Source organism: Ammospiza caudacuta, chromosome 35, assembly GCF_027887145.1.
Source record: "Ammospiza caudacuta isolate bAmmCau1 chromosome 35, bAmmCau1.pri, whole genome shotgun sequence".
Taxonomy (NCBI): Eukaryota; Metazoa; Chordata; class Aves; order Passeriformes; family Passerellidae; genus Ammospiza; species Ammospiza caudacuta.
Genome location: NC_080627.1, coordinates 763422 through 780024, shown reverse-complemented (window position 1 = coordinate 780024; position 16603 = coordinate 763422). Strand labels below are relative to the sequence as shown.

Below are 16603 nucleotides of genomic sequence, written 5' to 3'. Positions count from 1 at the left end.
TTTCCATAATCTGCTCCTCTGGAGTTGGGATGTGAGAAATCAGCAGTGGGAAGAGGGAGGACAATGGACCATTACAACTGCAAACTCTGGTTTTTATAGTCTCTGGATTTCCAGTGCTTAGAAACTGTCATGTTTTCAACTGTCTGAACAAATCCCACATTTGTCACTTTTTCCGTGGCAGAAAACCTTCCTTTGGTCCTATTTAGGAACTGACTCTAGGAAACACCTCATTCCAGATGCTTTTTTGTTGGTTTTGCCAAGAGATGACAAGAAAATCAGCACAAGGGGCAGTGATGAGAGAAAGGGAAGAAACAATTCCTTTATTTTCTCTTCCTTGTGGGAACTCTTCTCTAGAGGTTGTGCTCCAGCAAGAGACTTCCCAGGCCAAGGGCTGAGGGAAGCAATTCAGCTGAGGCAGTTGAGGCATCTCCTCCCTGGTGTGTAGCCCTAGGGCTGAGAGGGGACATGGGTGCCCCCCTTGCACCCCCTGGAATGGGGGATTCCTCCTGCCTCTGCCAGGTGCTCCTGATCCTGGCATTAGCCCTGGCCTGGCTGCTCCTGCTCTGAGCTCCCTGCCATGGGCAATGCTGGTGCTGGAGGGCAGGAGGGAGGGATTCAGTGCAAACCTGGGAGGTGCCAGTGGGCTCAGAGATGTGTGGAGGTGACAGTGACAGAGTGACACAGGGAGGTGCAGAGGGACACAGGGACAAGACAACACCCCAGGGAAAACCTCTTGGAAATTTGGGGGACTTTGAGTGTAAAATGCACATGAACACAGACACACAGACAGAGAATACTGCAAAGCATTTCCCAGCTGTCTTAGGTTGGATATGGGGTTGTATTCTATTCCTATCTGATGTGGCAGTTATCTTCTGTTAATTGAGCAGTTTTCTTTATCTCTTCCACAACCCATTCTCCCTCCCAGGAGATATCTTCTATTAATGGGCCATTGAGTGCCACTGCATGACTGATAAAATTCCATCATCCCATTGTGAGAATCTCCGCCCAGAAGGGAGGAGCCAAGCATTCCTACCTGGATATAATCAGAGGGCTGGAAGACCAGAGTCAGCCTTTTCCACTGGATTCCCAGAGGAAGACCAGGCCCAACACCACCACCACTGGATCTTCAGAGGAAAACCCCACTGTTCTACAGGATCCCTGCTTCAACAGAGCCACACCTGTCACTGCAGGAGGACTGCAGCCACCGTTTATTGGGACTGCCACTGCCACCGTAACCCATACGGTGTCAGGTCGTATTCTCAATCTGTCAGTATTTTTTCTTTGTACTATTGCGTTTATATTTTAATTTTCCTGCTAAATAACTGTTATTCCATTCCCATATCTGTTGCCTTAGAGCCCTATAATTTCAAAATTATAACAGTTCAGAAGGAAGTTGTTTACATTTTCCATTTCAAGGGAGGCTCCTGCCTTCCTTAGCAGACACCTGTCTATTTATACTGAGACAATGCCCCAGGATACCCAGGCGGATGAGGAGGAAGTCAGTGCCCCGTTCTCCCTCTCTCCTGCTCCATCACCCAGCCCAGCATGGCCCCCGGCTGCAGGACAACCGCACTGCCAATGCCGTCCTGCCGGGGAAGCACTGGGGAGATCTCCTTCCCCTTCCCTCTGGTACAGAGGCACATCTCATCCTCTCTTTGTCCTTCCTCCCCCAGAGCAGGAGCTGAGGATGGAGACCTGGAAGGACAAATCCCCACAGCAGAACCTCATGGAAGAGGCTGTTTTGAGCAGCTCCATGGCACAAGAATCTAACAGAGAGGAAAAGCCCTGGAGATCCCTCAGGAGGAGGGGCTCCAAACCCAGCCCAGGGTGCTCTGAGGAGGAAAGACCCACCCTGGGCCAGGAAGGTGGACAGAGCTTCAGCCAGGGCTCGGAGCTGGTGGTGCATGAGCAGCTTCACGATGGGGAGAAGCCCTACAAGTGCTTGGAGTGTGGGAAGAGCTTCAGCCAGAGCAGCACCCTGATCCGCCACCAGATGATCCACACCGGGCCATGGCCCTACGAGTGTGAGGAATGTGGGAAGGGCTTCAGCTGCAGCTCAGAACTCATCAGGCACCAACGCATCCACACTGGGGAGAGGCCCTACAAGTGTCCCCAGTGTGGGAAGAGATTTCGGATCAGCTCCCATCTCATCCTGCATGAGCAGATTCACACTGAGGAGAGGCCCTTCCGCTGCCCTGACTGCGGGAAGGGATTCCAACGCAACTCCCACCTCATCATTCACCAGCGCATCCACACCGGGGAGAGGCCCTACGAGTGTCCCCAGTGTGGGAACAGCTTCTCACACAGCTCTACCTTGATCCGACACCAACGCAGGCACCGGTAAGGGAAGCCCTGCGTGTGCTCCAACTGCAGGAGGAGCTTTGTGCACTGGTGCAGCTTCATCCCCATGGGAGGACCCACATTGGTCAGAACACTGGTGACCCACATTCCCAGTGATCCATGTTGGGAGGACACCTGGCTGGGTATCCTTTTGGCCCTAATTTTCTTCTGATTTGTCTTTATCACTTAAAAACACCTGAAATAGGACTAAAATGAAAGTAATTGATCAAGGATGTCTAAAGTCCCGCCATTCAACAGGTATTTAAGGTGGAATTTATGGTTTGTGAACATTTGTTCTGTAGGATTTGTGGGTTCTTGGGGGATTTCAGCAAGTGTTCTCCATATATTTGCACTCCAGAATTCCAGATAGATTGGTCTGTCACCTCAAAACGATTCAATCCCATTGAAAACACCTCCATTTTACCCCAAAATTGACCAATCCATGTCAAAATGCCTTATTCCCACCTAAGAAAAACTCAGTCCCATGACAAATCTACTTGATTCCACAATGTCCAGGGTGAGATGGGGTTGGAAGGAGATTGGGAGAAGTGGCATCCAAATTTGAGGCTGTGGGATTGGGATTGTGTGGGGTTGGATGTGTGGCCTGTATTTTGATAGTAAATAAAACTTTCAGAATTACTGACTTCTGTCCCATTCATTTTTTGTCAGTTCCAGTTTGTTTTTCAGAGTGCCACCTTCGCAGCTGATTGTGTTTGTGCCCTTCTTTCTCTCCTTCCTTTCTTTGCCTGCTCTGTTTCTCTCTCAGTGTCTCTCTTGACCATGGGCAGCTCCCACCAAAGATCCTGCTCTGATTTAATTCCCACTCCAGGAGCTACAACAACCACGGGCGAAGCTATGAAGGCTGGCAGTGAAATGTCACTGTAAGATCTTGCTCCACTTGGCCTTTTTCTCCTTCTTAGGAGCTTTGCCTTCCAGGGCAGGAACATGTTTTCCTGCCTGGGAACTGGAATTCCTGCCCCTGGGAGTGTGTGCCATGGATCCCAGAGGGGCATTCTGAGGCTCCCAGGGTGCTACTCCTGCTGTGCCTCCCAAGGAGCTCTGCAGGGCCAGGGGACAAGGTCCAGAAGCTCTGTTGGTTCTGCAGTGCCACAACGGCTCCTGGTTCCATGAGTTTCCATACCGCAAACAGACGTTCCTTGGTTCCCATGATGCCCAGCTGTGTCACCATGGATATTTGGTGTCATGAAGTTCTTCATGGTCACAATGGCCTTCTTGGATGGGCAGTGCCACCATGGACCATTGGCTCCATGCAGCCCTGCTGGGTCACCATGGACTCTTTGGTTCCATGAGGTTCTGGGGGTGTCTCCATTGTCTCCTTGGATCCACAGTGTATCAATGGACCACTGGATCCACGTGGCCCTGCTGTGTCACCATGGCCCCTTGGTTCCATGGGTCACAACTGACTCCTTGCTTCCACGTCACCTCCTCAGTGTCAAAATGGCCCCTTCATTCCATGAGGAACACAAAAGTTTTGTAGCAACTTTGAAAAATCGTGCTTAATACACCTGGGAACATCTGTTTGCATTCAAGAGAGAGGTAAAAGGTGAGGATGGCACCAGTAGCTTCATCTGCAACACAGATCCAGGGAAAGGACAGGGACACAGAATTCAGCTGCAAGACTCAGAAAATTCTGCTCCCAGAGATCATTTATGCTCACACTGTCCCTTGTAGAAGGGTGACATCATTCCAGGCAGCCTGGACTGAGCAGGTGGTTTCTGACGTGGGTTTGTTTTTCAGGAAGCCCACTCAGGCTTTTCCATTTGCTCTGATTTGAAAACAAAACCAGAGAGAGACTCAAAGTCAGAAATACAATTTATTAGGAAAAAAATAATGCAATAATACAAAATAAAAAACACCAATAAAGTCAGAATATAGCCTGTCACTCTGTTGGTCAGGGTGTTGGTAGCAGTCCAGTTGGAATGGTGGCTGCAGTCCTCCTGGAGTGGCAGATGTGGTTATGCTGGAGCAGCGATCCTGTAGTAGGGTGTAGCCTACCTCTGAAAATCCAGTGGAAATGGCAGTTGTTGCTCTGGGGAATCCAGAGCCTTTCCTGGTGGAAAGGCAGCTTGTTTTGTCCCAAACCCCAGATAATATCCAGGGGGGCATGCTTAGCTCTTCCCCCCTGGGTGGAGTATCTCACAATGGGCTGATATCATTCTATGAGTCATGAGGTGGGTCCATTATAAGGAAATGGCTCCTGGAGGGCATCATCTCTGAGTCATGCAGAAAGGCATTGGGCCTATTAACCGGAGATAAGGAATAAAACAATGCCCCTCCTGTTTCAACAGCTCTTGAGGATGGGAATAGAATACATCTTTATATTGTAACCTAGGACATCTCTCACCAATGGAAGGGTGAGACAGAAGAACTTCATATTTGGTGTCATTTCATGCTCTGCTGGGAGTTTCCTGAGGGCTGGTAGTGCTGTTGGCTTCAAGAACAGTTTGGGTAATGGCTGTGGGACTGAGGGCTGGGTAAAAAACCAGAACAATATTCTTGTATTCATAGTCTTTTGCTACATGTCCAGTTTTCCTGCAGTTATAACAGTTTCCACTGCCTTTATTACATTCTGTATTGTGGGGAAGCACGTTTGCTGCAACTGGCATTTAAATTGCAACCTGGCTGGTAGCCTTGGCTAGGCTGGAGTCACAGTCTGAGATCGCCTGGCAAATGCAAGCATCAACCATCTGAGCAATGGTTGGCTCAGGGTCAAGGGGGAGGCTGTGAAGAACCTTTCTGCAGTCAATACTGGCATTACAGAAAGCTAATTTGCTAATAAGATAATCCTGGACCTTTTGATCATCTACCTGTTTTTCCAGGGCTTTCATAAGGTGCTTTATGATCTTGATATAGCTCTCATCCGAGCCCGGGTGAATGTAAGTGAAGTCAGTGTGGGGTGTAGAAGCATCAGGTGTTTGGAGGAGGGTGGACCGTGCAGCGCCTTTGAGATCTTCCAGTATTGACTGGGGGATGACTTCAGCCTGATACTGCAGTCTAGTATAGTCTCCTTCCCTGGTAATGTGGTCCATTGTGAGGTGTTGTCGCCCTTCTTCCTCAACATAACCTTTTGGCAACTCATGAACTTTATTTATCCAAACTCCTTTCCAGAAAATAAATTCATCAGATGACAATATAATTTTCATACACCATTTTAAATTTTGTGGCACCATTGTGTGGGTAGTAAATGGCACGTCCAGCAAATTGTTAAAATAGGGAGAACCCCTCCCATAATCCTTGGCAGCTTTACTAAGTCCTTCATTTCCCTATGGAGGTAGGGAATCCAAGATTCAGGTCGCACCTGTGCAGTATAAGCAGGGGCCAAAACCTAAATGGGAATCTATTCCCTATGGATTCCCAGGGGCCAAAACCTAAATGGGAATCTATTCCCTATGGATTTCCAGGGGCCAAAACCTAAATGGGAATCTATTCCCTATGGATTCCCATTTACGTTTTGGCCCCAGCTTACACTGCACAGGTGCCACCTGAATCTTGGATACCACCTCCCAGTCCCCCTCCTTTGCAGCTTTTCTCCGCTTCCTCTGCCAAGAATCCTTGGGCTCATCCTCACTCTCAGATAATCTATCACTCTTTTCCTCTGTGGAGGAGGCAGGTCTGCTGGCAGAGGCGCAGGCTTTTCTGCTGACCGGCAATGCCTGGCGTTGAAGGCCTTTGGTAGCCAAAATGGCTTCCTTCTAGTTGGTCCCATGTCCGGTTCCAATGATGTGGGAACTGGAAGAGGCTGGACTGGAGAAGGGGCCTGGAAGTGCAGAGGTGCAGCCTGCATTGGGGAGAACCTTTCTGCTGATAGGGAAGGGACTAATGCGACAGTGGAATTCAACATTAAGGTGAGACCCGACACAGAGGAGGCACCTGGAGCAAAGGCGGGAAATGGGGATGAAGGTGGGAGGGAATCAAAAATGGCGGCCTCTCTAACAGGAGTATTGCCATCTTGTGATTTATAGGAAGGAGGATTAGAACTAGGGAATGAAGGAATGTGGGTGAGGGAATATCTCAAGGCAGCATGGCCACTACCACCCTGAGGAGAGGACAGAAAAGGAGGGGAGATGGCAGACAACAGATGGCTTGTCTGTGCCAAAAGGCGGGCTCCATCTCCCATCCTGTTCTCAGGGAACCTGGGTTCGGGAATGTGAAGGGTGGTTTGAATAAACCAGGGCAAAGGTTTGGAACCATGAATTCATTAAATGATCCTATAAATTGAATGAAACAACAGATAAAATTTCTCAACTTTTAAAACCCCTTGTATTTGTAAAATATAAAGCTTATCCCCAACAGCATCCCAAAACGATAACTGATAAGATAGAATCAACAGAGATATCAGGAAGCTCCTCAAATAACCATGAACAATACCTTTTAAACTTCCTTCAGAAAATTAACTCCCCTCTAAATTTAAAACTTTCCAAAACTTAACAATAACATCCTTTTCAGCTTGGGAATGAGTATTTCCCATAGCTGCCCCTAGTGGAAGAGGGAATGCCCACCCACAGGAACAGAAAATCAGAAGCTCAAACCCCTGGGAGCTCTTTGCCACTCAGTCACTCACTCTCAGTCTCACAGGCACAATCTCCAGCCAAAGTGGGGCTTATGGGGCTGTCAGAGAAGCAGGTCCCATAGATGTTGAGGGGATTGTCAACTTCTTCTTTAGTGAGATTAGATAAAACTGGACTCTCACTTCAGTGTTGTGGCTGACACGAAGGGGGACAGCTTCCAGTGACGTCTGGCTGGCAGGATCACTGCTGGAGACACTCACAGGGACCTCAAGGAATCTGGTTCCTCTTCGGACGCCATGTGTAGCATCATGGCACTACTGAGGCCCTTGGAGCGTCCAGCACTCATAAGCCCAAACCTCACTGCTACCTTAGAAAGCTGACAGAATGAGCAGGATGGGTCTTCATATGATCTCCAGCAAACTGGGTTTATGGGTACAGGAACAGGCTACACAGCTGAACAGGGTCCATGGACGAAGACAGGGCGTAGGCGGAGGGATCAGGGTCTTATATGGAGTAGTGAGGGTGGAGCTGAGGGTGAGGGTCCAATGGATATGGGGGAAAATGGTGCAGAGGAGGGGTCAGATCTCAGGTCAGCCAATAGGAAACAAGGGTGGAGGAATACAGCAAACTAGGGCAAATGGAGGGACAGAGAGAGAACATTTTAGGGCCAAACAAACGTGGGCAATAGGAGTTGAACTAGGGTAATTAGGCCAACGGGCCAATGGGGTAACCTAATGTAACATAAATCAGCATGTGTCTGCAAAGATCAATATGAGAAGAAAGCATCTCACCCTAACCTGAAAGCCTATTCCTCTTATCTAGAACCAGTCCTCCATGTCTGGGGGATTGAGATTCTGATGCTAGGCCTCTGGGCCTCCACACATCCTCACAGCTGGCCCAGGGCAGGTCTGGAGGGGTCTTGGTGGCAGCTTGGGCTTGGCACACACTTGAGGAGGGTGTCTGTTTTCAACAGGGAGCTTAGGAGTTTTAGAGCGCTAAAAGAAAAGAATAAAAAACCTCTTTGCCTGAGAGCAGCCAGTTCTCCATGCTAAGCTGATGCCAGGTGAGTGAGAAGAGACAGGATGGGGTTTAGAAATGTGGAGCAAGGCTCTCCACACTGTGTCAGATCTCAAGACACAGCTTCTCAGAGCAGGCCAGAGCTACTTAGGAAAGTCCCTGGGTCAATATCAGTCACAGAAGGCTGCTATCATTTCTTCTCTAAATAGAACCATACACCCTTAAAACAGGAATGTGGATTTATTAGAAGCTCTTTGAAATATTTCTCCATAACAATAGAAAAAAAACTTCCTAGTGAACTACACTACAGTAGAGGGAAATCAAGGCAAAGCCATGGTTTGTCAGGACTTGCTTGATTCTAATGAGCCCCATGGTGCATTTTGAGCTGAGCCCTTGAATCTCAAGGTCTGAGAGGAGATTGCACAAACCTTTCCAGGAGTCAAAGACAGAAGAAAACCCCAGAGTGTCTCAAAGCATGAATGAGTCCCACTGAGGTCCCTCCCCAAACATGGTCCTCATGACTCCTTGGAGGAGAGAATTGGAGGCCAGATGGCACAAAAACCTCTCAGAAGCCTCATTGAGGAAAGGAAATTCCAAAGCACCTTAAAAACCATTATTACCTCCGAGTATTAAAGAGTTCCACTGAGTGTCAATACAAAGCTCTCAAGGGACTCGTTAAAGCAGGTAACTGAGGCCATGATTGCACAAATCTCTCACAGAGTCTCTATCAAAAGGGAAACACCAAGTACCTTAAAATAACTGAAGTACCTTGAAGCATTAATGAGCCCCACTGAGGGTTGTTACTGACAAAGCCTCTCCATGGACTAATTACAGCAGATAATTGGAGGCCATGATTGCACAAAGCTCTCAGAGACTGCAAGGCCAAAGCAAAACCCAAAGTCCTTTGAAAATCCTGCAGTCCCTGCAGGGAGCATTCAGGAGCCCCCAGCGCCATTGCTGAGCAAGGCTCCCCAGGGACTCCTTCCAGCAGATCCTTGAGGCCGCTGGGATGTGGGCTAGGGGGGGATGCTGAGGGCAGGACAAGGGGCTGACAGTGCCCAGCCTGGATGGGGCTGTGCCAGGAGGCCCCAGTGCCTCAGGACAAGGTGTCTCCTCACAGCCCTTGGTGGCACAGACCCTGCTGTGCCCCTGGGCAGCAAGACTTGGCTTCTCTTTGTCCCCAGCTGTCATCAGTGCCTCCAGTTCTCTGCTCTGCCTGGGGCCTGGGGACACTTTCTCAGTCATGTCCCTCAGTGAGAGCCATTAAAAGTCAAAGAAACTTTGCAGTTGGATTCTGACTCGGAGTTCTGGAGAAGTTTCTTCAGCTCCCTCTCAGGGACTGATGTTCAGGGCCTCAGCACAAAACCCCAGAGGCTCATTATAGTCTTTGTGCTGTGTCTGTGCTGCTGAGCGGGGCTGGGCTCCTGGCCCAGAGGCAGCTCCTGGCAAGGACAGCGCTGCAGAGAGACAGCTCTGCCCAGGAGCAGCTCCTGTGCACAGCCCAGCAGGGCTGGGGCACTGCCTGCAGCCATCCCGGGCACAGCACAGAGGCACAGAGAGTTTCAATCAGGCAGGGCTGGGAAGGGGCTGAGAAGTGTCTGGGGCAGAATCACTGCCAGCCTTGGCACAGGAACCTCTGGCTGCAGGACAATGCAGCTGCAGCTCCTGGAGTGATTTCCTACAGCTGGAACATCCCAATGTCTACAGACTCTATGAGTACAACTCTGGGTATTTCTGGTGCAGGGGAGGTGAAATGCTCATGAAGCTCTGATATGCTGACGGCTTCTGATCAGTCCCAGAATATTTCCAAGACAAGGATTTTGATAAAAATGAGGACATTTCCTAAGACTTTGTCTTCAGATTCCTAATACTGGAGAATGACATGGAGGGGGGAATAAATATTAAAGGACAATTATGAATTTTTACAAGTGCCTGAGACATCTGAACTGTTCCTTTCAGTGATCAATAGGTTCACAGGAGATCCCTGATGTGCCTTCAGCCACTCTGCCTATGGTCAGCAGCAGCAGCACCCTTGCTGGAGTCATCAGGCTCAGTCTGAGCTGTTCTTTCTCCAAGCTGCAAACAGAACCTGCCCCCAGCCAGTGCCCTGCAAACAGGCAGGGTTCTGTAGGGCCAGGGAGAGTGCACAGAGATTTGGGGTCTGTGAGGGCTGGCAGGGAGAGATGAGGCACAGGGAAACCCCTGCAGGAGGAAAATCTCCAGCAAGCAGAGAGAAGATCAGGCAATGAGAGAAAACAAAACCCAGCAATGCTGTGGCAGGGAGAGTTGAGAGATGTCCACAGGATTCCCTCCAGTGTAGCCCCTCCCTCTGAACAAGCCCCCTCCTTCCTGTGCCCCAGCCAAGCCTCTGCCCTCAGGGCCGGGGCTCCAAGGTGTGCAGCCCCTCCTGGGCAGGCAGAGCTGCAGCAGAGCCATGGGGCAGCTCTGCAGCCCCGGGCCCAGTTCCCTCTGCAGAGCACAGGGCTGGGAGCAGCTGCCCAGCCCTGGGGGCTCTGGAGGGGGCACCGCTGGCTCAGGGTGACGCTGTCCCCAGTGCCCGGCTCTGGGCAATGCTGGCAGTGCAGCCAGGGAAGGAGCTGCATCTCCCTTCATCCAATGCCATCATAAGGACACTTGGAAGTCCCTCTGAGATTTTAGTCCAGGCTGGGAGCTTCAACCCAGCATGCAAACCTGTCCTAGAGCATCTCTGAGTGATAAGATCCATGGGGAAAGGCAGAGGTTTGTGACACTGAAAATGCTGCTGGGTTGGTGAAATGAGCAATGTGAGTCCTTGGCTACAAATTTGGAGCTGGGCTGTGATGGATCCATCTGCTCTCAGCAGTGCCTGGGGGTTTTTAAGAGAAACGTGGGACTGTGAATATCCTCCACCTCAGAAAAGTGAAAGCCCAGAGGAACTGCAAACAGAATGAAGTGACAGATCATCTGCCCCCAGTCTCCACTCATTATCTTGCCTCAGGGAAATCACTCTGTTCTACCAGAGGGCAGCAGAAATGCTGAGGGTTTCTGATATCCAAGAATACCAGGAAGTACATGGAAAGAGCTTAAAAAGAAAACATCAGAACTCTTCAACACAAGAGCATGTCTCTGTGTGTTACAAAGGAGGGTGTATGAGAAATTGCTTTGATTTTGGTTACCGGTATCTCCTCTAACCCTTCACTGTCCCTTTCTCCATGAACAGGTGCCCAAGTGCAGCCACAGCAAATGTCCAACAGCAGCTCCATCAGCCACTTCCTCCTGCTGCCATTGGCAGACGCGGCAGCTGCAGCTCCTGCACTTCTGCCTCTTGCTGGGCATCTCCCTGGCTGCCCTCCTGGGCAACGGCCTCATCATCAGCGCCGTAGCCTGCGGCCGCCACCTGCACACGCCCATGTTCTTCTTCCTGCTCAACCTGGCCCTCACTGACCTGGGCTCCATCTGCACCACTGTCCCCAAAGCCATGCACAATTCCCTCTGGGACACCAGCACCATCTCCTACTCAGGATGTGCTGCTCAGCTCTTTTTCTTTTTGTTCTTTATCACAGCAGAGCTTTCATTTCTGACCCTCATGTGGTCCGACAGCTCTGTGTCCATCTGCCAAGCCCTGCACCACAGGACCCTCTGCCCCCTGGGCAGCAGAGCTTGTGCCCACATGGCAGCAGCTGCCTGGGCCAGTGCCTTTCTCAATGCTCTCATGCACACGGCCAATACATTTTCCCTGCCCCTATGTCATGGCAATGCCCTGGGCCAGTTCTTTTGTGAAATCCCCCAGATCCCCAAGCTCTCCTGCTCACACTCCAGCCTCAGGGAACTTGGGCTCATTGTGCTTAGTCTTTGGTATTTGGTTGTTTTGTGTTCATTGTTTTCTCCTATGTGCAGATCTTCAGGGCCGTGCTGAGGATCCCCTCAGAGCAGGGACAGCACAAAGCCTTTTCCACCTGCCTCCCTCCCCTGGCTGTACCTCTGTTTATCAGTACTGCAGTATTTGCCTGTTGTTGCAGGCTCCCAGCCAGGTAATAATTAGCATTGACTCCATGATTGCAGAAGGCTGATCCATCGCTTTATTCTACTACATTATATCATACCATACTGTACTTATTAAGAAACTCATCCCCTTTCAGACAGTCCAATACAGCTTTGATCTAATTGATCAATCAATCCAAACACCATGCAGTGGCCAGGCAGAGCTGTCAGCAAAGGAAGGGCCCAGCCAGGTGGGGCAGCCGGGGATGCCGACAGCCTGCAGGGACAGAGGCGCAGGGCAGGGACTCCGTGGGACAGCCTGGGCTGCACAGGGCACAGGGATGGGCAGCAGCTGCAAGACAGCCCTGCCAGAGCCAACTTGGGCAGCACTTTGGCCATGGCTGCTGGTCCTGGGGCCAGGAGGAGACAAGTGACCCTTGCAGGCCTGGGGCCTCATTGCCTCCTTGTCCCTGCTCAGCAGCCTGGCAGGGGCCACCCCATGCTCCTGCCCCTGGCATTGCACATCCCCACATGCCAGTGCCCATCCCGGGAAGAGCCTTGAGCAAGGAGGGAGGGACAGGATCTGCCTGGCCAGGGGCTGGGGCTCAGGCCTTGGCCCTTTGCATTCCTCAAACACATCCAGGTGCGCTCAGCACCAGAGACACCTTTGCCTTGTTTGTCCCCACCTGTCATCACTGCCTCCAGTGTTCTGCTCTAGCTGGAACCTGGGGACACTTTCTCAGTTGTGTCCCTCACAGGGATCTGTTTAAAGTCCAAGAAACTTCAGTGTTTCAATAGAACTGAGTTCTTGAGGGTTCTGTGACATCACTGAGGGGGTTGTGGCATCACAGAGCTAGCTGTGACATCACAGAGCAGGATATGAGGCTATAGAGCAGAGTCTGCCATCATAGAGGGTGGCTCTGTGGCATCAGAGAGTGGGTTGTGGCTGTGTGACATCATAGAGCAGGCTGTGACATCAGAGAACAGATTGTGACATCACAGGGTGACTTTGTGTCATTGGTCTTCTGTGATGTCACAGCACTGCTGTATGACATCACAAGGTGACATAGAATTGGCTCTGTGACATAGCAGGAGGCTGTGTGACATCACAGGTGCAGTGTGACATCACAGAGATGGCTGTGTGACATCACATGGTCTGTGTGACGTCATAGGGTCAGTGTGACATCGCAGGGGTTGTGTGACATCACAGGGGCTGTGTGAGGTCCCTGGGGAGGTCACTCTGCCCCAGCCACCCTCACAGTTCCCCCCAGAGCAGTCCAACCCTGCTCATGCACACCGGGGTCCCCTGTCCCCCCGGGTCCCCCCGGGTCCCCCGGCCCCGCAGCCTCCTCCAGAGGATGTTCCACGAGATCGACCCCAGAGCCTGACACGGGGACGGGGGGCCGGGGCCCTGGGGGTGGCACAGGGGGACAGGGACTCCCCGGCAGCGTCCCCGTGTCCCCCAGGGCCAGAGCCTGAGCCAGGGCTCCTTCACTCTGTTACGAACAAGGGCTTGAGAGCGCTGAAAAAATCCCCAGCAAGGGAGCAGCAAAAACCAGATTTAATATTAAGGGACAGCAGCACAGAGTTCCTTGGCAAGAGTCACTCTGCTGACTGGACACTTCAGGCACACCAGGGAAACAAAGCAACAACAAAACCAAACAGAGTCCAGGTAATCAAACCAGAAATGAACTGAGAACTGTCCCTGTGTGTGTGACACAAAGACAGTGAGGGCAAGGATAAAAGGAATACAGCCTAAAAGCTTAACAGAGCTCAAACTTAACTTGGACCTTAATGTTAACTGATACCTTCAAGTTCACAATTTAGCATAAGAGCAGAGTGTAACAGCATTTAACCTAACTTAAACGTATGACTTTGCAATTTAACAGAGGAAAAACACTTTACAATATTAACTTAGCTTATAACTTATATTAAAGGTAACAACTTAGTAACTAAGAACTACTCTTAGCAGCATTTAACTTCACTTATAGCTTGTGATTTAACCTTACCTACAAGCCTGACTGGCTCAGCTATCCAAGGCACTCAAACCCCTCAGAGAGCAGCATTTCTGCCACATTTCCCCAGCACAGGCACTCCTGTGTGCACACAGACACAGAGTCAGTGCAAGGCACCTGTGAGCAATTCCCCTGAGGGCAGGCAATGCTCACTGGGGATCCTTTGGCATCTCCCCAGCAAAGGGCAAAGGATTGAGCCTGGAGGAGTGGGGGGATCGGCCCAGGCTCTGTGGTTGTTCAGGATCCCGGAGTGCAGCAAACGGGAGAGTTCCCGGCTGGGAGAGGCCCCACTCAGAGGGAGTCGCTGGCCCAGGAGAGCTCCAAGGGCTCCTTTTGGAGCAGGGCCCCAAGAGAGGGGCTTCAGTCCCAGCAATGGTTCATCCTGGCTGCCCTTGGCACCAACAGCTTTCTTTGGCAGGGTGAGAACAGGGATCTTGTGCCACTGAGGGAACAAAAACAGTTCCCAGGGCTGCTGCTAAAGGAACCAGGAGCTGGCTGGGCAGCAGCAGTGCCTGGAGCAGACAGTGTTTGTGATGAGCTGCAGAGGAGCTGAGCCCAGGGGCTGTTGGCCAAGGCCAAGGCCCAAGGAGCATTTCTCAGCTGGCAGGGCGGCCTCAGAAGGGGAAGGGGGGATAATTCACCCTCTCAGTGAGCTCCCAGTCGCTCCCAGTATTTCCACATCTGAGCTCCAAGTGCTGCTCCCAGCCCTGATCCGTGGGGATGGGAATGTCCTGCTCCCTTGCTGGGGCAGGGTCACACCTGAGCCAGGTGTGCAGGGCAGGACCTTGCCCTGACCCCAAGCCCTGTCCCAGCTGCAGGATCTGCTTCCCATTGGCCTCTTCCTCCTGCGGCCCCAGCCCAGCTCGGTGCTGAACAAAGGGGCTGGGCTGGGGCCATCCCCCAGCAGGGGCTGCTCACCCCCTCTGCCCCCTCCCCAAATTCCCTCTGGGGCAGCAGAGCTGGGGCAGGAGCCCTGAGGGGAGGACAAGGGGGTGACACCGGCATGCAGGGGTCACACACGGCCCCGGGGGACTCCCAGGGTGCCAGGAACACAAACCTCTCCATGGAGCCCCTGTCCCCCAGCAGCACCTTGTGGGCAGGGTCTGGGGGCAGCTCTGGGGGTCTGGGGGGTCACGACTGCCCTAAAACCCCCTCCCAGCCCCACAGCCACTCCAGCTCCATCAAACCACCCCACAGATCCCTGCTGCCCCCCACACCCCAAACCACTCTGTGCAACAGAAATGGCCCCAAGATCCATCAAAACTCTTTCCCACCTCTGCCAAGACCCACCCAAGTTCTCTCCAAGCCACACAGCCCTTCCAGAACTCCCAAAACTCTCCCACAGACCCCTCCAGAGCCCCCTTAACCCCTTCCCAGCTCCACAAATGGAGCCAAGAGCCACCAAAACCCCTTCCAATCCTCTCAGGATCCCCTAAACTCCTTCCCAGCCCCCCGTGGCACTGACCAGGAGAGGTCTGTGGACAGGAACATCCACAGGTGAGAGCAGCTCAGGCACTTCAGTAGCATTTTAGGCACTTCCATCCCTTTGGGCTCTTCCCAGAGGCTTAAAGATGTTAGAGGGAGGACTGCAGAGGGGGATGAGGGATGCCAAGAGTGGGATTTTGGGGACTGGCTGTTCCTCCTGCCTGAGTCCATCTCTAGAATTCACCAGGTGTCTGATGTCCATAAAAACCTCCACACCATCAGGATTCAGCCACCCTCAAAAAAACCCAAACCACCAAAATTCAGCAAAAAAAACACCCACCAAGGAGTTCCCCTCTCTGGTCTCCCTACTTTGCAGTTCAGGGGCTCCCTCCTGTCTGGGCTCCTGCAGCCCCAGTGTGTATTGGTGTCCCCTCTCTCTGGGCTGCTGGGGCAACCCCAGAGGTTCCTCCCTGGGCTCCCCAGGTGAGTCAGAGGGGGGCCCAGGGGTGCTGCCTGTGCAGGGTCCCCGTTTCAGCACCCAGGGTACCCAAGGGTGAAAAACGCCAATCACTTGTTTTTAAAATTCTCAAAGTTTAATAGTAATAAAATGGTTATAAAAATAGTAATATAATTAGAGCATTAGTAATTTGGACAATTAGGATTTAGGACAATATGAGACAACAAAAGCAAAGAGTAATAGACGTCCAGGTACCTTTTTCTGGGCAGCATAAGCCCAAAAAAGGACATACATTAACCGAGGATTAACTCTTAAAAACAATAACCTGTTGCATATTCACACACCTCATACATGATGCATAAATTCCATTCAAACACAGGATTCTGTCTGGTCAGTGTCAGCTTCTTCCTCTGAATCCTGACGGCATCTTCAAGCCTGAGGGAGGCGGGAAGAAGTTAGTTTCTTCTGATAAGAGAGCAATAAATTCTCTTTCTCTGAAAGATTTAGGTGTCCTGTGGCTGCCATCTTGCTGCGAGTACCTCATTCCTTTCTTTAAAAAATACCTCACATACACAGTTTCTATTTTAACATTATGTTATAACCTAAACTATATTTAACACACTTAAAAAATCAATTAAAAAATCAATACAGCATAACATTCTAACATAACACATAATATTTGTTTTAATATTTGCAAAGAGCCAATCATAAAATATGCATTCTTCACACCACGGGTGTCCCTTGTCCATGGTGCCACCATCTCCGGGCTCCTGGGCTCCCCCTTATTGGGGTGTCCGACAGCGCAGGCTTCAGAGGCTCCCCCAGCTCCAGGGCCCCCTCTCCGCTGTGCCAGCCCCCAG

At 51.2% G+C, this 16603-nt stretch overlaps 1 protein-coding gene and 1 pseudogene across 1 annotated transcript in view; one reads left to right on the top strand and one right to left on the bottom strand.

Moving 5' to 3' along the window:
• The window catches only part of LOC131570525 (zinc finger protein 239-like), a 31611-nt pseudogene extending 29267 nt beyond the window's left edge, over window positions 1–2344 (top strand).
• Window positions 1–16603, bottom strand: part of LOC131570466 (zinc finger protein 850-like) — a 748589-nt gene that overhangs the window by 712489 nt on the left and 19497 nt on the right. The window lies entirely within an intron of this gene.